General features: G+C 34.3%; 1 pseudogene; it reads left to right on the forward strand.

Moving 5' to 3' along the window:
* Nucleotides 1-3,639: 3,639 nt before the first annotated feature.
* LOC145030048 (ATP-dependent DNA helicase Q-like 4A) overlaps nt 3,640-25,526 on the forward strand; it is a 37,376-nt pseudogene continuing 15,489 nt past the window's right edge.

Genomic DNA, 25,526 nt, shown 5'->3' on the forward strand with positions numbered 1-25,526 from the left:
CAATTCTATTTCTTTGCATCTTCTCTCTATACAATTCTTTCTATCTATTAGCCATATACTGTCTCCTCTGCATGACTTACAATCCGACGTCGTACACATTATATGCATCATTCTCTTCTCAATCCCTCTAAAACTTCAATTAGTCATATGTTTCATCCTCTGCATGATTGGAAGAGATCCGACCTTGATGTATAGCATATGCAATCTAAATATATCTTCTCTCTTAATAATTGTCTGCTCACCCGGTGTAAGGAGTATTTTGGAAGTCCTGGATTGCTGGAGCATATCAAGAAGCAAGAAACATGTTCTAGTACAATTAAATTTGAACACATACAGATTGTATGTAGATCTCACCGCTCAATTTAGGTGGACAACAATATCCCTGGTTGTACTCAGCTAAATGGTCCCAAAGAAATTTATTTAAGAATAAGGGCTCAAAATGTAGTGTTATTCTTAAATTGTCCAAATTCTGTCACAAATGTTTTGTGCTTAAGTGGACCACAATAGTGGCGATCGATCAGATGAAGACATGAAAATAAGGGTACTGATAAGTGGAATATGGCTGTCCAACAACTTTGATCCCAATGTCAAAAAAATTATTTTCAGTAATTAAAATTTTTAGGTTGTTTATTTTATTTGTCTTATTTTATTTTTATTTTATTTATTTGTTAGTATTTAATTGTTAATTATAAATTTTGAAATTTTATTTTATTTTATTTTTATTTTTATTTTTAATTTTAATCCTCAAAAAGTTTTGTTTTTGAAATTTTTTGAAAATATTGGACTGTGCCTTACAATGTGTGGTCAGCAGGTAAAAGGGTCAAATGTATAAATAGAGTTTACAGCCGGAAACCAACTCATTCTTCAGATTCCGGCCGCAAACTCTCTCTCTCTCTCTCTCTCTCTCCTTGATTTTTTTTTTGTTATTTGTGAAATTGCTTCGATCACTTCAAACGTATCATGATTCCGACCATAGATATGTGTTTACTTCTGGGATTTGACGAGTTTTGAGCCTGAAATCGATGAAAAAGGACTCATCGGAGTTTACGACCCAAGCTTACGGCCATGAAGAGCTTACGGCCGTAAACTCCGTTTGTGGCCATAGGCTTACGATCACGAGTTTACGGATGTAAACCTCACGTTGACCATAAACTCCTGGTTGACTCTAAACTTAATTTAAAAAAAAAAAAATACACTTCATTTTTCGGCTCGAATTTAAATCATTTAAAATATTATTTGCTCAAATATCTTTCTTGTCTTACTTAGTAAGTTTTAGTGTAGATCAAATGGCAGCCTTAAAGTTTGCAGACATACACAATCTAGCAATGGTACTGGCAGATCCTGCGGTGGCCCATGTAGATCTCAAGTCAATGATTCATGGACTAAGAGAATGCTGTTTGGCATCCGCCATCAGCATGAACACCATTGTTTATCAGAATATCATAAGAGAGTTCTGGCAAACTGCCAAGATGACAAGAGACGATGATGGAGAAGTGACTGTAGACGCAATCGTTAAAGGATGCAAAGTTATGATCAATGAGCAGTTCATCAGAGAGACATTATTGATCAATGACCTACTGACTTTTCCCACTAAAATTGGTATTGAATATGCTCAGAAAATTTTGAAGAAGATGGGGTATGAAGGCGATTCTCCTCCTACAATGAAAAATCTTCTGCCACCCTACTGGAGATTCCTAGCCCATGTGTTCGTGAGCTACATCTCCAGCAGGAGGTATGGTGCAGATGAAATATCCCTGAGAAACACTGGAGCTATCGTTTCTCTTGCTGCAGGAATTGGCTTCAACTTTTCAAGGTTTATCCTGGACGAGTTTGTGGTCAACATCAATGCTATCACACGGGATACCTTCTTGATGTATTCTAGATTTATTCAACTCTTCATCAACAAACAATTTCCTGACATGGTAAAGGAGGGAGATACACTTGATATGAAGTCCTTGGGCCCTCACACTATTGGGGTCATTAAACAAAATCACAAGGGAAAATTTACCTTTTAAGGACTTTATCCACTAGTTAAATTCGAACGATTTGCTGAGCCGAATGAGGCGTCCGAGTCCCACGGATCTTATGATAAGATATCTTCAGAGCACACTTCATCAGAAAGGGTGATCTCGGAAGGAGATGTGATCACTATATCAGACCAGGAAGGGGAAGAGACAGTTGCTCCTAATGTGGCTGTAGCTGAGGAGCATGACCTGCGATCAGTTCGAATCAAAAGTGATTACAATGAAGGGTCTTCCATGAATGCAACTGAGACTGATCAGTATGAAGACCTTGACCTTACAGGTTTTGATAGCAATGAAATTCCAACCAATTTTGGAAGTAATGATGACTTTTTGTTGAATGTCAACCTCACCACTTTGCTTGATAGTATCAATGATGTTGCTCTCCTAGCAACGGAGATAAGGGATTCTGAAGATGTTCTTGATTCAATACCCATTTCTACCAATCAAGTGATTAGTTCTACAACTCCAATGGTGACAGTCTCAGGGATTCCTCCCCTTGACGGTGCCTCACCTATATTTGAACCACTTCAGGGTGATCGTACAACAGACCGGACCTTATAGCCTCCATCTAAGAGAAGAAGACGTGATCCTAGGTTTGGGCCTCTGGACTCTAACTTGACTCATGGCTTGCTGATTACGCCAACAACTACCCCTACTATCGTATCAACATAAACTTTATGTGGAGGTCCTAGCACCATCTTTGAAGCTGGTGGCTCCTCTGCTCCACTAGGATTTTCTACTCCAAGGGCAGATCTTGATGAGGCCTCTGTGCGGTTAGCTTTGCATCTTGCCCAGGAACAAACTGCAGTACCTTCCTCTAAAGCTAAAGGAGTTGCTTTTAGAGAAGGTCATTCAGGAGAAGATGACTCTGTGGTTGATGAGCTTCAGAAGAGAGTGAATGTGCTTGAACAGAAGAATATAGAGCTCAACATTCAAGTCGAAGATCTTTTAAGCGAGAATGCGAATCTGAAAATTCAAGTTTCTGATCTTCAGGATCATCGGGCAATAAAGACAAAGCGAATATCTAAGCTTCAAGCCCACTTTAATCTCCTAACCTCTAGTTATTTTGATTTAAAGAAGAAGCTTGAAGAAGATCTTGGTGCCAAATATAAAACATATGCACATGAGTACAAAATCAATCTTCATATTCAAGATCACCCTGTTGTCGTGCCAATTGCTCAAACCTCATGGGTTGTAGATCGTTTTGAAGAAGAGCCAGCTCATGCTCCACATGTTGCAGAAATTATTCGTGATAGACAAGCTAAAGCTGCTCAAATGGGACAACTCTTGTGCAAGAGGAGTTCTGACAAAAATGCACCAGGGAATTAATCAGCAACCACTGTTACAGATCTTGAGGCTGTACGCTTTAGAGATACGTATGGTGATCGGTCAGGGATCATTTCTTGGGGATTTCATGATACCCTAAATATGTGGATCGTGCGGAGAAAGGGTGGCAACACGGAGTTCTACAAAGATTGTCATGATTTCAATTCGTGGATCAGGGTGGATCTTTCAGAGCTATCCCAATCTTCTTTTGCAAACCCCTTAGATAATCAATAGACAACTCAGTTCAAACATTTTCCCAGAAGATCAGGTGAAAAAGGGTTTCCCTTCCATGAAGATTGTTGAGTCTGTCATAAAGCATTATCCTGATGTCATAGAACCCAAAACTGGTCATCCACTTCAGGTGGTGATGTGGCCTGCAACCAATCAGGTCAAACAAATCCCTATGCTTCAAAGTTACCCGGATGGATCCCTAAGCTGCATGCTTTATTGGGTATTCGATGAGACTACAGTGTCTGCTGCTATCAAACTAAAAAATGGATGCATCCGTCTGTATGATCGAAGGGAATTGTTCAAGTTCAGGAAATGGGACATTCATCATCTGAGCCTTCATCAAATTAAAGTTGCTGAGTAGATTTTTGAGCAAGCGCGAAGGAATACACGTCCATGGTTGCTGAGATCATTAATAAACACATGTGGAATGGGGCAATGGGGTAGGCAGATGTAATGGTGATTGACAAAGATTAACTTCAAGATATTATCAAACCAAGGGGGAGATTGAAGGGTCTATTTAATGGTTTGGTCTAGGCTTTCGTTGTAATAGGTTCTTTTGTGTATGAATGCAATTTTGGTAGCCTGTTTAGTAGTTTATGGCCAGAGTGTGAGTTTACGGCCGTAAGCTGTTTACAGCCGTAAACCTAGTGTCGGCCCAGGTCACTATATATAGAGGTCTTGTAGGTCATTTAATGGTTATTGATGCCATAGAGTTCACGGTTGCTGTAAACGAGTTGTACCAGACGTTTTTGTTAATAGAAGCGTGTACAAGCTTCTATTGATTTCCGTTTCTAATTCATTCTCATGATTATTGATTGTTTTGTTTGCTTGATCACGGGTAAGATCCGTTTCAGGACCTTACACTTTCTTGTAAAATTATTCATCTTCAGAATTATTGAAGGAAAATGTTTTTACCATTTTACCATTACTTGGCCTATTTTTGCAATAATAAGTAGCATTTGAAAATATTAGTTTATTATTTGATTCTTTCTTGTAAAATTACTTGGCCTAATAACAAGAAGGTGTTTGGGAATCATTCATTTCGTCCCAACCAAAGAGAAGTGATTAATGCAACAATGAGTGGAAATGATGTTTTTGTCTTAATGCCAACTTGAGGTGGAAAAATTCTCACATATCAGGTACTACATACCATTTTATAATGATTTTGGATGCTTATAGATTTATTTCATTAATTGCTTACAAATGTTAAGAGTCTGGTTAAAAGAATTGTGCTTTTTTATGTCCAATGTATTGAGTTTAAATGTTTCTTGCATCTTTTTCTTGCAGCTACCTGCTTTTATTTGTCTAGGTGTCACATTGGTGATCTTACCTCTTGTTTCTCTAATCCAAGATCAAATAATGCATTTATTGCAGGTATGTACATATTGATATTTCTTAACCTATGAACATTCACATTTATCTGTTATAGTGAACATCAAATCTTGTGTTTGGATACAATAACAGGCAAATATACCTGCTGCTTATCTAAGTTCAAATATGGAGTGGACCAAACAACAAGACATTCTCAGAGATCTTTGTTCAGGGCATTGCAATTACAAACTATTATATGTCACTCTAGAAAAAGTAGCAAAGTGAGTGCTTATGTTTATTCTTTTAGTTCTTTTAGCTATTTCTTTTATCATGTTGCTAACATTTTAGTGACTTGATATATGAGTGCAGAAGTGACACTTTATTGAGACAATTAGAAAACTTGTATGCACGAGAATTGCCAGATAGAATTGTGATTGATGAAGCACATTGTGTAAGCCAATGGGAGCATGATTTCAGACCAGATTACCAGGTTTTTATATGTTACAAATTTGTTCAAAACATTGTGGTTTTTCTATGTTCTTATATAACAACATTGCTATGTACTATTTACAAAGTCTTGGTATTTTGAAACAAAAGTTTCCGAATATACCCCTGTTGGCATTAACTACTACTGCCACAGCCAGTGTCAAAGAAGATGTTGTGCAGGCTCTTGGTCTTCTTGACTGTATTATTTTCAGGCAAAGTTTCAATCGCCCAAATTTAAGGTATGATTTGATCATTTGAATATAATTATAATGGGATTTTCAATGTGTTGACATATTAAACATGTTAATATTTCAGGTTTTCAGTTATACCCAAAACGAAAAAATGTATGGAGGATATTGACACGTTCATTAAGGAGAATCATTTTGATGAATGTGGAATCATTTATTGTCTTTCAAGGATGGACTGTGAGAAAGTTGCTAAAAAGTTGCAGGTTTCTGCTTTTGTGCTCTACTTTCTTTCTCTTTGTGTATGGATGAAGTAAGTTACTTCTGATTTTTAGGGTTTATGGTGTTACTCATCTTTCAGGAATTTAGGCACAAAGCTGCATTTTACCGTGCTATTTTTAGGGTTTATGGTGTTACTCATCTTTCAGGAATTTAGGCACAAAGCTGCATTTCACCATGCTAGTATGGATCCTAATGAACGTGTATCTGTTCAAAAGATGTGGAGTAAAGATGAGGTTAATATAATATTCGCAACTATGGCATTTGGAATGGGTATGGAAGAATGTGATCTAGTCTTTTTATGAAAGTAATTAATAATAATGTTATAAAAATGATTGTTTTAGGTATAAATAAATCGGATGTTCGATTTTTCATTCATCATTCTCTTCCTAAATCCATTGAAGCCTACCATCAAGTACCTTTTGTGACCACATTTCACTTTAAAAAATCTATGTATTTAGATGATATTTTTATAACTTGTAGATTTTTCAAAGTACAATTCAATGAAAGTGTTGCTGTTTCTTCCTTCTCATGGAACACTTTGTTGTAGGAATGTGGGTGTGGTAGAGATGGGCAACATTCTTCTTGCATACTGTATTATAGTTATAGTGATTATGTTAGTCCTTATCAATTTGTTTCTTTTTTATACTTAATGCAGAAAGATTAACTTAATAGGAAATTCATGAAAAGAAGGCTTAACCTTTTAGAAACTTTCCCTCATTTTCATTTTGTTTTCTTAAATACCTTTTAAATTGTTTTGAAGATTCGGGTCAAACATGTGCTTAGTCATGGATCCATAGAGAAGAGCTCCTTTTCATCTACTTCAAGTACTTTAAATTCTGGAAGGCTACTGGAAGCAAATATAGAGAACCTTTTACGCATGGTAATTAATTCTGATATTTCTTTTATTGACTTTAATATGAGCATATCATCATACAAACAAATAGTATCAAAATCTATAAAATATAACCACTTCTTATTTACCTCGGGTCGGTTACTGTGAGAATGAAGTTGATTGTCGACGCTTTCTACAACTTGTTCATTTTCGAGAAAAATTGGATCCTTTAAGCTGCAAGAAAACATGTGATAACTGTTCGAAGATGCATACTCTTATAGACAAGGATGTTACACAAATAGCAAAGCATCTGGTTATGATTTTATAAAATATATTTTTCTAACATGGCAAATTTGCCATACTACAATCCTGTTGTTGCCTATATTGGTCAATTTATGTGTTTCCATTTTCCACATATAAATGGTAGCTTGTTTATAAAATAGTTGGGAGACTGAAGGAACGAGTGAATGAATTGATGGGAATACAACTGAGGTAAGAAACCTTTATGTCACCAGCTGAAGTTGAGAAGGCTGAGCCTCAAATGATGGCTAAAACTAAGGTAAACTGAGATAGAGCTCTATTTTTAACTTTGTTTTACTAACTTCCTATTTTTAAAACATCTTGTATCTTATAAAAGTTTAATCTTTATCTGGTTTGTTGATCAATTGAGCAATTGGCAAATACCAACAGATGTGACTGAGCGTAGAAAAAAGCAAGATAGGTCTGGTGCAGAAGATGGACTTTCATCGATTAAAATCATGTTTTACAATAGTCTTCTATCCATTCTTAGCGTTTCTTATAGTAGTTACTGGAGAATTCTCAATTTCAATCTCATTATTATATGCAAAGGACAGGATCTCCTTATGTGTGTATATTTAGTGCTATGAGAAGCCTTTAATTCTTGACATTATTTGGTAAATAAGCAAAAAGTCAGTTACTAAGACCCTGGTTCTTTTCCCCCATAAGTGCTGTCTTGGATGAAGTGTTATATGATAAATGATGTAAAAAACATATTTGAAAAGTGAATAAGGGGAAACTTGTGAAAAGTTAGGACTTGATAAGGATAGTTAAATTCACATATTTTGTAAGGATAGTTAAATTCACATGCATGTTTTGAATCATTTAGACTACATGTTTCTCTCTTACATTATTTTTGTTTCATTTACTCTGTAGGGTGGAGATGATGTTCTTGACCAAGCTACAAAGGAAAGGGGAGATAAAGATACATTAATTGTTATGGCACCTATTGCTAAAAAAGAAAAGAGAAATAAAGCTTATGATGTGGACATGATATCTGAAACAAGAAGGTGCCCCTTGATAGCAATGTAGTATTAGGTCATATAGTTAGGGAAAATCTGTTAATAACAATGTACAATCGGATCCCCTTTATACCAATGTATTACAATTTTTTAACATGATGTTATGCATGAAATTGATTGTTTTGGTATATATTTGTTTCCATATTTTTGTACTGCGCGTAAATGAGTATCGTAAAGACGCGTTGTAAATGTATATCGTAAATGGTTGCTGAAGTTTATGACACGCAAATGTATATCATCTTCATTTATGACAGGGGATTAAATGATACGCAATGTGTGTCGCAAACGTGCGTTGTAAGGTCACGACACGCAAATACACATCATCTTCATTTATGACAGGGGCTTCTTTGATACACACTACATGTCGTAAACACGCGTCATAAATGCGCGTCGTAAATGCGTGTCGTCTCTCGTTATGACATGACCTTCCTTGATATGCATTTACGCATCGTCTGAGCGTTTTAAGACACGCATTACGCGTCATAAAATGTTGTTTTTCTAGTAGTGGGAGGTATGAGTGGTTTTCTCCCAAGTTATTAAACCCACTAGCACATCTGCTTTTCTATGTTCTCTTTCTTCTATCTTTTCTAACCCATAAAACATGGAAATAACATATCTCCCAACCCATTCAATTCACTACCACATAATTATTTTTAATTCAATTAAATTAGAAATCTTTAAAAAATTAAGTAAAACAATACTTTTATTATAATTTTCTTAATCTTTAAAATAAACTTATACTAATTTAAAACAAAATAAAAAAACATTAAACTTAATTAAAAATAACATTTAATAAAAAAACTATACTACAATAACATAAGTTAAACCACACTAGAATAACGTAAATTAAATTATAAACCAACAAACGAAATGACCAAAAAAAAACATACTACAAACAATAAATAGAAACTAAAATAAATACTTCAATTCTAAAAAAAAAAAGAGCGATTCTTTAGAATATTTTACTCCGCCTCGTGACGAGATTATTTCATGTTATATTGTTCGCGATAATCATTTTTTTTTGCATTTTAAACTTATTCGTCGTAAACTCTGGGTTTGCGGATATTCATTTTGTGGGTGAAGATAGCATTAAACTTTTCATTTTTCTTTGCATTTCTTTTCATTTTAATAAAATAATTGATGTGTTGAACGATCAGAACCCCAAACTGCTACCTAAAATGATGCAGAGTTAATTGCAAGAAATATGGCACTCTATGCTAAATCATGGGGTTATTTTCTAAAGTGTAAGTATATGCTAAGCCAATGCCATTTCTTCAATTTCATACCATTTATACAATTACCCTTGGAATGACATGTATTTCAAATTTTAAATTGGAATGTAAAGAGAATATAGTAAAATGGAATGAAATTAAAAGATCATAAGGTAAAGGAAGTATATGAGAATGAAATAAAATTGAAATAAATAAGATGTGGTTTTAAAATGGTAGAAGAAAATTTTTATACTAGAAAATAATAATAATAATAATAATAATAATAATAATAATAATAATAATAATAATAATAACAACGATACATTGAGCCATTAGCACCACTTGCGGGTTCCTCCACCTGTTTTTAAAGCCAAAGTCTTAGGTGCTATTTGATTTTCTGAAGTAAAAATCCATGAAGTCTGCGGACCACTTCTGCAACCCTCTGCAGTAGAAGAGGTGGACCAAACGGCTGCAGACTATAATAAGAAGCGTGTTTGTTTTTTTAACATCTGCATACTGCTGCAGATATTAAAAAATTAAAATAAACTAATTTTATAAACCGAAAATAGCTTTTTAATACGTAAAATTTAATAATGTATAACATTTCGGTAAAAATTAATGATATTTCAGTAAAAAAGAATGATATTTCAACAAAAAATAAAGATATTTTCAGTAAAAAATAATAATATTTCATCAAGAAATTATCATTATTGAATATAAAAAAAATGAAAAATAAATTCAATAAGAATAAACGAAAAAAAAAGAGAAAAAAATGTGAAATAAAATTTTAATAACATATAATCAAAATTTCAGCAATAAAAAAAGAAGAAGAAGAGGTTGGAAGAGGTTGGAAGAGACAGTACAAGTGTTGCGCCAAACAGAGCACGCGCAGAGGTTTTTGACTCAGAAGACTTCTAAAAAACAAACAACTGCGAGATGAAAAGTGTTGCGTGTGTGCGGCGCCGCGCAGCAGTAAGAGGTTTGAAGAAGTTTTTTCCAAAAAAACAAACAACACCTTAATTCACCCATCCATGATATAAGCCTCCCAACGGTACCACCAACATAAAAATGCCCCTCCCATGCCACTCCGAACTCCCTTAGATATAAGAATGGGGCATAATTTTAATTATAAATCGATAGAGATGCTCAAGAAAAAAGAAATGATAAATTATATATATATATATATATATATATATATATATATATATATATATATATATATATATATATATATATATATATATATATATATTATTTATTTATTTATATTTTATACTGATATTTCTTTTTATTCATATAAAACAATGGTATGTGAAATTCATAAAGTTCTATCCATAATTTCTTGTCTTGATTTTGATACTCGTCTTCATCAACTAAGTAGGATGATAGATATGAATAAAAAGTAAGGTATTTGATATCTCAAAAGTCAAAAGAAACTGAGAAGATATTAGTTTTGTTACAACACAAAGCACCATCTCTATTACCATTGAAATATTCCTAGGTTGTGTTTGGAATTTAAGAAATTTAGAAAAAGAATAACTGTAAATAAAACTCTTAGATAGGATATAAATTTGTTAAAATAGAAGAATATAAAGTTTTCTTCACTCTCTTCAAGTTGGAGCATTAAGATCTCAAACGTCAAGCTTGTCAAGGAAAAATCAAAACGCTTCGTTCCAAGCAACTTAGACGTTTGTTAATGATGTATGAGACTTGATTTTGATTGTCGATGAGGATTGGTCGAACCCCTTTAGATGAAGCATTCTCATACAAATAAACAATCTATTTCCACATGTTTAATCTATTTATGGATTAATCATATTATATATGTTATATAAATAGATAAAAGGTTTTAATAAATAAGATTTAAAAATTAGTTCAATAATTTTACATAGTAAATAAATAAATTAAAATTTATTTATTTAATTAGTAAAAGGTTTTAATATTAGATAAGGTTAATTATTAAAATTTAACAATAAGGGTTTTTAGTTTATGTATAGTAATCGACTTAGTTTTTGTATAGTAATCGACAATGAAAACTTTTAAAAACAAAGATTATAATGGTCATAAATAAAGGGAGGCTTTGTCACATCAGTTGCTTAACTTTAAAAAAGATACCAAACCCTAAGAGATCCTTTAAAGCTAATCCTAGCTATAGCTTGTTATCTCCTCTCTTAGAGACATTAAGAAGTCTAAAATTTTTAAATTATACAGTATATATGGAAAATAAAATTAAATTATCTAAAAATGCTAGAAAATCTATTTTTCTTTAAATTAGTTATTTTTATAATGTTGTGATCATATTTTTTTTAATAGTAAATTTTATAACGATTTATCTATTTTCGGTTTATTTTTTATTATATTCATGATTTTGAGTATTTTTTTTTGTCTTGAGTCCACTGTATCTTTGGACGGATCCTAAGCAAGCAAATGAATTTTGTTCCATTAGAAATCTATTAGCTCTTGTTTCTCTCCTATGTATGGATCAACAATGACAAGTATATGTTATTGATAATTTCTCTCCTGTTTGAGGTACATTTCTAGACGCTATGAGTTGATTGTTTGGGATTGATAAAAATTAAACTGTTAATGATTGTGTTGTTTGTACTGTTATGATTGTTTTTATACATCAATCTCCTAAAGTGGTATCAAAATCTCTATTAGAACTATAAATCACAATAACTATTTACGTTTTTTTATTATTTTTAGAATGGTCTGTGTTTTCGGAAATTGTTAAAACTAGTTCATACGTGTAAAAACTAGCAAACAAATATAAACAAAAGGTATATATATATATATATATATATATATATATATATATATATATATATATATATATATATATATATATATATATATATATATATATGGTAAAGTGAATATACCTAACAACCTTATATAAGCTTAGGTACCTAACCACATTATACTATGTAATTTTGTATCATATTTGCATTGTAATCACCCAAAGTTCTTAAACTTCAACCTCATAACTTGATTGCTTCCAAAATCTTTGGACTTTCACCATTATCTTCCTTCAAATGACGTCTTTCTATCGGAGATCCCCTAGTGGGCTTCGTATACTACCGTTACAAATCAAATGATGTAGGAGGAATATAATGATGAATGTCTAAAAATCTTGGAAATAAATCAAGTTGAGAGTTAAAGTTTAAGAACCTTAGACAATTGTAATGGAAATATAATGCAAAACAATGTAGTATAATGTGGTTAGGTACCTAAGTTTATATAAGATTGTTAGGTATATTCACTTTACCCATATATATATATATATATATATATATATATATATATATATATATATATATATATATATATATATATATATATATATATATATATATATATAAGTGATTCAATGTTATATAACGACCTCTATGTAATATAATTTACTAAATTAAAATAGCTATTTAATAATAGTTTTTCCGTTATTTATGTTTAAATGAAAGTTTTGTATATATTAGCAATAAAATTATAGAATAAAAAAGATTAATAGCATATACATGAAACCTGCATGTTAGAAACCTAATTGAAAAAAATAATAATAATATGCTGAGAAACAACAAAATATGTTTATAGAAAACCACATTCATGGAAATAAATGTATAGTGTTAACTTACACTTAAACTATTAACTTACACTTAAACTATCATTAACTTTTAACATTATTTTTTATACTATACTTAACATTATTGTGTAAAAGATAGTATAAACTTTAAAGTTCTTCAACCCATTATATTATTTGTAGCACTAAAAATAATATTCTAGATATATTGTTCTTTATTTAATACTACACTAAAATTCAACATTTTATATAGTGTTAGACTAAAATTCAACACTATATACACTGTAAGGTATAGTATAAGTTTGAGCATTATAGTGTAATTTATAGTGTAAAAGCGACTTTTTAATATACCGTTGGAGATGCCTTAAGGACAACATTTTGAGAAAAAAATTTATAGATTTTTTTTAATGTTTTTTCCAATAAATAAAATGATAACCTTATATATGCATGATGGAATGAAAATATACATTTATTAAAATTAAAACTAGGGTTTACAACCTCGTGTGATGTACTAGAAATCCTGAAAATAATTATAATAATAAGTCATATAATTTTATTGATTTATTTAAAGCCGTTTACAATTTTATATGCACAAATAACTATTTGGTCGAATAATATATTTTGATGATACTATGCATAGACACAAATTACCATAAACCACTTGAAATCGGCTATTTATGACGATGTAACATCCGTAACTCTAGGCATAGAAGGTTTGAGCTTTTAGTGAATTTTTCTTTTTAAATAAAATAAAGTGTTTTTTTTTTTGAACTTTTTCTTATGAATTATCTTATTTTAAAATTATTTAATGATTAATTTCGTTTGTTTATTTAAAAAATATGTATATAAATTTTTTTTATCTTTCTATCAAAAATTTCTTTATTATTTGATCTTTATTATATATATATATATATATATATATATATATATATATATATATATATATATATATATATATATATATATATATATATATATATATAATTTGTCGCAAACTAATATTTCCCCACAAACCACTCTTCAAATGCGATATTTTTGCGTGATATTATTTTCAAAAAAATGGCTTAATGTATTAAATTAGTCATATAGAAGTGCATTAACAAAAAATCTCGAAAAAAACGTGCACATATAAATGCATATGTTCAATAAAAAGGCACATTTGCACCTTTTGTATATGCGCATTTTCTTCAAGATTTATTTTTTCGTTTTTTTGTGGATGCATTTTTAAAAGTGGTTTACGGGAAAATATTGGTTCGCAAAAGATCATGACTATATATATACACACACATATGAGGGTTCAGTTCAGAAAAAAAATTGAGAATGATGAAATCATTCTCAATTAATCATTTAATTAACTTCTAACACTACAAGAATAATGGGCTAATGTCTATTGACCTCGATCCGCATCGAAATATAAAGTAAAACCTTAGCCGTTGATTTTGTCCCTAATCCAAGGACTGGAAATCAAAAACTTACATACCAATAGCAACGACACCAATAGCGGCGACGGTGTCGCCACTAATACTCGAAAATTTTGACCGCCAAAGTCCCCCCCCCCCCCCTCAAGATGTTGCCGATAATATTCAAAAGATTTGACCATCAAAATTCCCCCCCAAAGGTATCGCCGCTAATACTCTATATGTCGCCGCTAAAAGGCATCGCCGCTAATTCCCTTTGCAGACATAACCCCCTTCAACTCCTTCTTCCCTCTTCTGTGAACTCATTTCTCTTTGTCACTACCATGCTTCTCTACCGGATTACACACTACAACATGTTCTATATATGTTTATTTTAAAATTTATATGTAGAATGTGTCTTTTGTATATGTATGTGTATTATATATGTATTTGTGTATTAGTGTGTATATATATATATATATATATATATATATATATATATATATATATATATATATATATATATATATATATATATATATATATGCGTGTGTGTGTTTTTATATGTGTATTATATATGTATTTGTGTATTAGTATGTATATCATGTATGTATATGTGTTTTTGTATATGTATGTATATGTTTTTGTATGTGCATTGTGTATGTATGGATGTGTTTTTGGTTATATGTTTTTATAAAGTTTTTATATTTTTATAATTTTATAATGTTTGTTTTGTATATTGAAAGAATGTTTAAAAAAAACTAAAAAAAGAGAAAACTACAATTAGCAGCGGCAGAAAGTATTAGTGTGGACAGAAAGTACTAGTGGCGACATGGTATTAGCGGCGACGGTAAACATTCGCAGCGACAAATGAGGTATTAGTGACAAACCAACAACGGCGACCCTTTAGCGGCGATGGGTCGCCGCTAAAGGTATTAGCGGCAACAATCGGGACCTGTAACGGCGACGCCTATCGCCACTAATAGTCATTATTCTTGTAGTGTAAACCATATGATGCAGTGTCAAAGTTGTAAATATTGAAAAATAAATTAACCATCAATGACACTTGCGTAATTTTATCTCACATTAAATCATGTCAATAAACCATCATTTCTCTTTATCGTATTGCTTCATTTCCCACTAACATCTACAAACAATTTTGAAAACGATTTAACACTTCATTTCAATCAAAACAATTTCACTCGTCCTCTTCGTAGAAAAACCTTACAAATCAGTCGCGCAAAGCAAGAATCGAGCAAAATGTCTTCCGATGAAATCCTAAACGAAACCACTTTGTCGGTATTAACTATGAACGTTAATCATCAGCGTTTTTTACTTCGATTTTCACTGATATAATGATTTCTTAACTTATAAGTTGTTTATTTGAATTTTTCGTAATCCTCATTCATTATTAGTTGATTTAAAAGTACAAATTTTGTACTCATACTTTTTTGTTTGCTTAAATTCACTTTATAGTAGTTTTTTGTAAATTATATAAATGGTTTTACATTTTCTGTTCATTTTTATACTTATTCACAATTTTTCTATTAATGTATTTCATAGTAATTACTTTCATATATGAATAACAATATAAGTTATCATAGTAATTACTTTCACATATGAATAACAATATATGTATTTCATATATATGTTTTCATGTTTTATTCATAACTTTTCTGTATGTGACTTGCTTTAATACAAATAAATTTGAATACAACTTATATATATATATATATATATATGTGTGTGTGTGTGTGTGTGTGTGTTATATTCACATATGAATACCCTAAATGTATATAAGAATCAAATATGTTCTATTCAATTGTGAATACAAACAAAACCAAATATTTATGCTTTATTCATGTTAGGTTCATGTTTAGCTCTACCTTTGAAAGATCTTGGTTTAATAAGCATTCGGGACTCTGCATAAGATGGACAAATGCTAGGTCAGATAACCATACCGAAGGTTGGACCCTGGTATTGCTCTCTGATGCCTAAGTTAGATTGTGAGTAATAAAATGTTATGGTGTTATGTGTGAAGGTTCTTGTTATTTCTTTGCCCATATTTGGTTATCATGTTTCTGCTATATTTATAGGTTATTCGTGGTTCCACGGGTTCATAGTTCTATCCAGTTATTTGTCCATTGCTCAGTTTGCTAGCACTCTCGTCTTTTGTGTGTTTATTATTTTATTGCTCTCTATCTTCTCTTTTGTAGGTGTGGTTATGAGATTCGTGCATGGTTACTTGAGCGTAGATGTCACACCCCACAACTGGAACGACGAAAAATGTTTGGCGGTGGAGGACGTCATGTAAAGTATCATAACAATGCAAAGTAGTAAACAAGCAACAACATCATCCATTGCATTAATAGTAAAATTTTAATACATGTGTCTTCTTTGTAATGTATTAGACACCAAAAATGAATGATCAAAATAAATGACGAGTCATGACTGTACTCCGTCTTCTCAAAACCTGCCATCGGTACCTATGTACTGATGACCTGAGAATACAAGTTATTTTGAAAGAGTAGATCAACATTTAAGCTGGTGAGTTCATAATTATTTATGTTAAGAGAATGCTTCTTGTTTCTTTGAATAGATGAATGTTTCCCAGAAAATCATATATTTTCTGTAGTGCATGAAAAGTAGTTTCGTTTGTATAAACTCGTTATGTCTGTAATTTAATGTTCTGGCATTGTACTTATGCATGGCTAATTATACACCAACATATTGGTAATATCTTTTATATGAGTTATTATAACCATACTGACTACATGGCCTGACCCAATGTTATGAATGCATTGAAAACTGTTGATAACAATTGTCACTCGTAGGCGTGGATGTCTGACTGTAGCTAGCAGCCTGAGTGTGGGATTGTCAATCCCAATATAGATCTACACATACATTTTTTCGATCCCCTGCTGCAGATTCTAGTTATAATATCAACACTTAACTATATTGTTTAAAATGAAATAAACAACCTGAATCAAATGTCTCATAAATGTATATAAAAGTTACACGTATTTTAGTTATGAAAACCCAATCATTCTGAAATGAAGGATTGACAGTATGCTCTTTACTAGTATTCTTAACTTGTTATTGAGTATACTATGTACTTTAGTATACTTGAGTTATGCAAAAATGTTCTATGAATCATAAATTATACCTATAATAATTTATATGTACGTCTTGAATTATTACTAACTATGAATGTTAACCCATTGCTCAACTTATACAAAGGGTTAAGTGAATGATGAAACTAATGCTATTAAAAGATGTTTTGTAATACATTTTAAAGAGTTTAACAATAAATAATAATGAGTTGATGTCAGTTTTAAAGTATAAGAAATCATTTATTTGAAACACAGTTGAAGTGTATGAAATCCTTTGTTTGAAACATAGTTATAAATCACATGTGATTGATTATATAACTAACATGTTTTCTACTTGTATTCCCCCATAAAAGCATTTAAAATCATTTAAAAGATAAGTTAAGGGGTATAAACTCACCTGAAGTGAGTGATGCGAGTGTAAGATCGGGATAGGATGCTAAGAGTCAAATGAAGACTTGAGCACACACGGATCCTATTTAGCATATAATGACACATATATGTATCTAATTAGAGATTATACCACTAATTAAACAAGTATAGACACCCTAGAACATGGAAAACACTTTGATTCAAGTGTTATAAGTACAAAATGGTTGCATCTAAGGGTTGTAAGGCTTTACATTGGAGTTTATGGCCCATGGTAATCACAAGATGAGTTTGCGGCCAATGGGTAATTTCCCCATGAGTTTACGGCCATAAATTTATGGTATTAAGTACCAAGTTGTGTTATAAGGTCTTACAAGTCATAATGAAGTGTTATATGATCAAGTCTAAGCCTTAAGAAGGAATGGTGGCACCATTGCACCACTAATTAGGGTTTACGGCCCAAGGAGGTTCCTTGGCCATGAACACCCTTTTGATCTTGTTTTCTTGATGTTTTCTAGGTATAAACTAGTTGATTCAAGTATAAAACAAGCTAAGACAAGAGTACTTACTATATAGAAGCTTGTAAGGGTGTTTAAGGCTCAAGAGCACTAGTGTGTGTTCTTGGTGTTCTTGGTGAAATGAAGAACACTTGAAGATCTATGAAATGAAGAGATTTCATGGATGAAATCATGTACAAACACTAGATATTGAAGTATATCAACTAAACAAGGAAAGAAAAACTTACCAAGTTGAAGATCTAGTGAAAAAATCGAATGATACTTGAGAGAGAATGAGTTCTAGGCTTGAAAATGTTAAAAATGACATAAAATGACTAAGTGTCATATTTATACCTTAGAGTTTATGGTCGTAAACTCCTTTTTATTGTCGTAAACTCCAAACTCTTGGAGTTTTGAGACTTAAGTGTTGGATAATAAACTCTAGAGTATACTTCTTATAATTACCTCTCATGTATTTAAGATAAAAACACCTAAACTGACTCCAAAAGTGCTAAAAGTTAGCAGAAGTAAGTTTGACTTTGATTGAATACATGGTTTGTTATAAGATAGAAATTTCGAGTTGTCACATCATCCCCCCGTTAGAGGGAATTTCGTCCCACAATCAGAGTTTAAGCAAATAAGTAGTTACAAATAACAAAGTAAAAAAGATGATGACATTTCAATTTCATTTGATCCTCGCGCTCCCAAGTGAATTTAGGTCCTCACTTGGCGTTCCAGTGAACCTTTACTATCGGGATACGGCTTATTTTCGTTTGCTTGACCTCTCGCTCCATGATCTCTACAAGTTCTTCCATGAAGTTGAGGCTCTCGTTGTTTTCCATCTCGTCGAGTGGGATTACAAGAGTCTCGTCGGATAGAACTTTTTCAAGTTCGAGACGTGGAAAGTAGAATGTACGTTACTGAGTTCATGTGGTAGATTGAGTTTGTAAGCTACAGGGAGGATTCTAGCAAGGATCTCAAAAGGCCTTATGTATCTTGGATTTAGCTTTCCACGCTTTCTAAAGCGTATCAAGCCCTTCCAGGGTGAGACTTTCAAAATAACACGGTCTCCCACCTGGAATTCCAAAGGTTTCCTTCTCTTGTTTGCATAGCTTTTCTGTCGAACTCTAGAGGCCTTCAGTCATTCACGAATCTGAACGATCTTCTCTGTCGTTTCCTGAATGATCTCCGGACCTGTGAGAGTGCTTTCTGGAACTTGTCATGTAGCTAACTGGGTGTCACCCACCTCAGCCCAGCATAGAGGGGATCTGCACTTTCGGCCGTAGAGGGCTTCAAATGGAGCAACCTTTATACTCGTGTGATAACTATTGTTGTAGGAAAACTTGACAAGGGGTAAATGAGTATCCCATGCCTTCCTAAAGTCGATCACACAGGCTCTCAACATATCTTCCAAGGTTTGGATAGTTCTCTCACTTTGTCCGCGGTCTGTGGGTGGTAGGTTGTACTCATGTCTAGCCTCGTTCCTAGGGAGCTTTGTAGCGACTGCCAGAACCTCAAAGTGAATCTAATATCTCTATCGGAGATAATGGATATAGGAACACCATGAAGTCGTACAATCTCTCTAATGTAAGTTCTCGTTAGTTTCTCCATTTTGTCAGTCTCTTTGATGGGTAGGAAATGTGCGGATTTGGTCAATCTATCGACGATGACCCAAATGGTATCAAGTCCACCCGTTGTCTTGGGCAACTTGGTTATTAAATCCATAGTAATCTGTTCCTATTTCCACTCCGGTATCTACGGTTGTTGTAGTAATCCTGATGGTTTCTAGTACTCAACCTTAACCTTAGCGCAAGTAAGGCATTTACTTACGAAGGTAGCAATCTCTGATTTCATGTTAGGCCACCAGTATAACTTTTTAAGATCCGGATACATCTTATTATAACCCAGGTGGATGAAATATCGAGTGTTGTGCGCCTCGGTCATGACCAAGTCTCTGAAGCTACCGTGTTTCGGTGTCCAGATCCGGTCCATGAGATATAAGGCTCTGCCACCCTTGACTTCTAATTTTTTTTATCCATCCCTCTCAGGGATTCACTAGCCACATTTTCAGGTTTCAAGGCTTCAAGTTGAGCCTCCTTAATTTGCGTGGACAAGTGTGAATGGATAGTCATAGTCAGAGATTTTACCTTCATACCAGAGTATCCTTTCCGACTCAGCGCATCAGCGACTACATTGGCCTTGCCTGGGTGATAACGAACTTCGCATTCAAAGTCATTGAGTAGCTTGACCCACCGTCGTTGTCTCATGTTGAGCTCCTTCTAATCGAATATGTGCTAAAAGCTCTTGTGATTTGTGAAGATAGTACTATTTGTACCATATAGGTAGTGTCTCCAGATCTTTAAAGCAAATACAACTGCTCCTAACTCCAGATCGTGTGTCGTATAGTTTAATTCATGTGTCTTAAGCTGAAGGTTTTCCTCTTTGCATAAGAACACAACCAAGCCCTTGGTTGGATGCATCGCAATACACAACGAAATATTCTATCCCTTTGGGGAGAGATAGTATCATTGCGGTGCATAAGGCTTGCTTCAGCATTTGAAATGCCTTCTCTTGTCTCTCTTCCCAGTCAAAGGCCACGCCTTTCTAGGTTAGTGTGGTAAGTGGTTTCATGATGCTAGAGAAGTTCTATATGAACCTGTGATAGTAGGCAATGAGGCCTAGAAATTGATGAATTTATGTATGTGTCTTGGGTGTTGACCAGTTCTCAATGGCCTTGATTTTGGAAGGTCCATGTGAATTCCTTCTTCACTAACGATATGGCCCAAAAATTCGACTCTTCAAATCCAAAACTCGCATTTGGAGAACTTCGCATAGAGCTTCTCCAATCGTAATGTTTCTAAGACTTTTCGTAGATGTTGACTATGTTCCTCCTTACTTCGGGAGTAGATAAGTATGTCATCTATGAAGACGATTATGAACTGATCCAAGTAAGGCTGGCACACCCTATTCATCAGATCCATGAATACAGTGCGTTGGTTAATCCGTATGGCATAAGTACAAACTCGTAGTGTCCATAATGAGTTCGGAAGGCTGTCTTGGGGACATCCTCCTCTAACACTCGTAGCTGGTGATACCTGGATCTTAGATCTATCTTCGAGAAGTAGTTTTCTCTCTAGAGTTGATCAAACAAGTCGTCAATATGCGGTAGAGGATAACGATTTTTGATAGTAAGCTTGTTCAGTTCTCTGTAGTCAATGCACATACGAGACGATCCATCTTTCTTCTTTACGAACAAGACCGGTGCTCCCCATGGAGAGAAGTTTGGCCTAATGAATCCTTTCTTGAGAAGTTCGTTAAGCTAACTTGAAAGTTCCTGCATCTCTGCTGGTGCCAGACGATAAGGTGATTTGGCTACTGGGGTAGCCCCCAGAACTAAGTCGATTCTAAACTCAACTTGACGCTGTGGTGGTAATCCCGATAGTTGTTCTGGAAAGATGTTGGGAAAGTCACGTACTTTTGGAATGTTCTTAATGTCTTTCACTTCTTGGCTCGTATCGACGACATGCGCAAGGAATGCATGATATTCCTTTCGCAAGCACTTCTGAGCTTGAATACACGAAATGATGCGAAAATTCGTACTTGATTTGTCGTCGTAGATAAAGAGGGATTCGTTGTTAGGGAGGTTAAGTCGAACTGCTTTCTGAAAGCACATGATGTCGGCGGGAAAAAGACTCAACCAATCAATGCTGATTATGACGTCGAAACTTTTAATTTGGACCGGCATGAGGTCGATTGGAAAAGAATAACCATCTAGGGTTAGAGTACAACCTATGTATATGCAGTTAGTACAATTTGTTTTCCCGTTTGCCATTTCTACATTGAATGATTCCTCTAGTGCACATGGTTTTTGTTTAAGTAAGTGTACAAATTTCTGATTTACGAAACGTTTCTCCGCTCCAATGTCGAACAGTATATGAATTATCGAGGAGAAACGTAACACTAACTATCATAGTATCAACTGCTGCTTCTTCGTGGCTTATAGCCAGAAGTCTTCCCACTCTTCCATCATTTCCTGCCTTCGGGCAGTCTCTCTTGAAATGACCCACCTCGCCACAGCCATAGCAAGCTTGGCCTACATCACGAGTAGGTACTTGGTTAATCGGTTTGGATGGTGACTTACAGAATCGAGCGGTATGCCCTTTCCTATTGTAGTTACGACACAACATCTCTCGGCAATTTCCTATTGTGCCAGTTCTTTGGTGCTGTCAAAAGTAACAGTCCTTGAAGCTAACACACTCGACTGAATCTGGGACGACAGTTCCCAAATATATCCCTCTATTTTTTTTTTCTCTCAAGAGCAACCATATCCAGGCAAAGAATTGCCAGATCACAGAATCTATTAGTATAGGTTGATACGTCAGAACCAACTATTACATGACCCCAGAGTTCCTGCTCAAGTTTTTGAATTTCCCCTCGTGGACAGTACTCTCTCATCAGCATGGCTTTTAAGTTCTCCCAGCTTATCGAATTTGCCACTATTAGAGGCAGTGACTTAACGTGGCCATTCCACCAAGTAAAGACCCTATCAGAAAAGGTACAAGTAGCAAACTTGACCTTGTTGTTCTCTGGGCAGGAGTAGATTTCAAAGACTACTTCTGTCTTTTCTATCCACTTCCTTAATATCAAAACCCCTACAGTTCCATTGAAATTCATGGGTTTGGCATTCATAAAATCTTTGTAGGTCCACTCTCGGGAGTTCCCATGATCTCGCCATGGTTGGAAGAGGTGCACTAGTTCCCGATCCACTAGCGACAGGAGTATTGATGTGTGACATGGCAGCCGCTACGACCGTCGTGATAGCTGCTTGGAACATAGCAGTGTCGAACTGAGGAGGTGGTAGTAGCGGTGGTGGTATCGGTGTTGCATTAATATTGTTACGTCTTGGATTTCTGCGAGGAGGCATCTTTCAACTTCAAGTTTAAAAGATAAAAACAATGATAAGAATCCAATAGTATAGAAATGAAAGTGTCTTGAGAACTAAGTCACCATAGTTCGATAACAAATGAGGGTATGGCTTTCTTAATAGATAAACGAGAGTATTTGAATAATGGTTCTCACACGTGATTTGATGACTGCCAATTATCTTGATATTCAAGATGTAACGAGTTTGAAAACAAATGACCTATGAATAGGTCTTACATCATATCAAAAGTAGGAAAAATTTGACAGAGTTACAACCTAACAAGACTTAACAGATTCAAAGTCTTAACATAGTTAGGAAATTGAACTAGAGTCATTACATAACTAAGTTATATCCAAAAAGGAAGTCGTGTAGGTTCTATCTATGACGAGAACCACTAGAATGAGTCCTTGACTCGGACAGACGGCGTTCCATGTCTCTCATGCGCCTGTCAGACACCTCTTACCGAGCTCAAAGTTCCCTAACATCAGCTTGGGATGCAGTTAGTTGCTGCTGCATACCCTCATTGGTTCTCCTAGTCCTCTCCATATCCACTCCGAGTTGGCAAATGCGGACCGTGTTAACGCCAGAGTTGGCGTCAATTTCCTTGACTCGGTCAATGGCTGCCTGACCTTGCTCGACATTCCGAGCAATCCTGCGGACAATAATAGGCAGGACTCGGTCAGCCGAGCCTCCTTCGATGAGATTGTAAAAGCTTTGGTCTCCATTGAATGGTAATGGTTGACCCTGCTCATCACTCCAACGATTCAAGTTTGTCACCCAGAAGGGTGTGGGACCGTCAAATGTAGGTCGGGGGTTGAGATTTGGGTTCTGAACTACTTGAGGTAGGTTGTTGACTTCTGGTTCGGAGTCAGAACCATCTGAAAATCCTTCTGCGAGGTGATCATCCAAAGGGATTGGATGGTCATCTTCTGGCTCTTCATCTAGCCATCCAGCATTTCCCTGATTTAGGAAGTACGGGTCTCCAGGGATATGCAATCCAACCAAGATATCTATGCGAGAAGTAGGGGTAAATGAATCAGTTAATAGATGTACTAGCTAAGATAATTGTTGGGTCAAAAATATGGTTTATACTTTGTTTTTGTAAGCATTTATTGTATTTATTATTTGGGCCGAAAATAGTATTAGATTATTTGTATTTTGGGCTTGGCCTTAGGTCCATATATATATATATATATATATATATATATATATATATATATATATATATATATATATATATATATATATATATATAGGGTGAGGAGTGCATGTGAAGAGAATATCCAAGGAGCTTAATGTAACGCCTGTGTTTCCAGGCTTGCCATTTTTAGCAATGTAATAGTCTAGGTTAACCTTTGTAACCCGTTTTGAAATAATAGGAATGTATTATTTGAGTATTATGTGTTTTGTGCTTAATTGCTTAATTATGTGGTTTGATTAATTAAGAATAAAAATAAGCGTCAAAATTTAAGTGTAAAATAAACTTGATATCTTAAGATAATGTTGTAGAAGTTGAAACAAGGTTTCCGAAGATATAAAGAATGCCGAAATCCGAGTTATAATGAGGAAGTTATGATCTGTCGAAGTTTAGCGACAGAACCGGCACCGCTGAATAAAGTAAAAAGTGAAATTTACGTTAGAGCGATATTTAGCCTTAGTAATCTAAATGAGAATCAAAGATCTCATTGTTGGTATCGAAGCGATAAAAAGTTAGGCAAGAACGGACGTCAAACGAAGAAGTTATGAATTTATAACGAAGTTTTTTCTGTCGCGGCCTATTAAAAATAAATAATAAAAATAAAGTGAAAATTAGCCGACGGAGTCTAAACGAAAGTTGTAGAGCGTAGTCTCACCTTCCCGTGGATATAAAGAACGTCGAAAACGGAGTTGGTATGAAGAAGATATGAATTTCCGAAGTTTATTAATTAATTTGTATTTATTTTTAAATCAAAATTCGGAAGCCTTATCCGAAGGCGAGTCATCGATCTGATCCGAGGTACGCGCCGCGTACTCGAGTACGCCCCGCGTACTCTGAAGTTGTCGACATCGCAGCAAGTGGCTTCGGATACGTAAGCGATGACGTTTCTCGGACCAGTATGCCCTGCATACTGGCGTACGCCCCGCGTACGTGGGAGGCTCAGCCCCTATAAAAGGCTTGCGAGGGCAGCCGAGAGTTTTGTTCATTTCTTCTCTTCTCTCTCCCGTTTTGCATCGTTTTGCGTGCCAGAAATACCCCGAAGCCCCGGTATTATTCTCTAGCCCCGAGGCAAGTCCCGAGATCCCAAAGATCCCGAGAAGTGCGGTTCCCGAGCCGAAGCTCTGCCCGCGAGAAGTTCGATTTTTGTGGAGATCTTCCAGATCTGTTGTGGATTACTACTTCTGCAAGCCGTAGTGCTGTCCGATCATCTTCTGATCAAGTGAGTGTATACTACCTTTCATAAACGC

Source organism: Lactuca saligna, chromosome 2 (genome assembly GCF_052625555.1).
Source record: "Lactuca saligna cultivar CGN05327 chromosome 2, ASM5262555v1, whole genome shotgun sequence".
Lineage (NCBI taxonomy): Eukaryota > Viridiplantae > Streptophyta > Magnoliopsida > Asterales > Asteraceae > Lactuca > Lactuca saligna.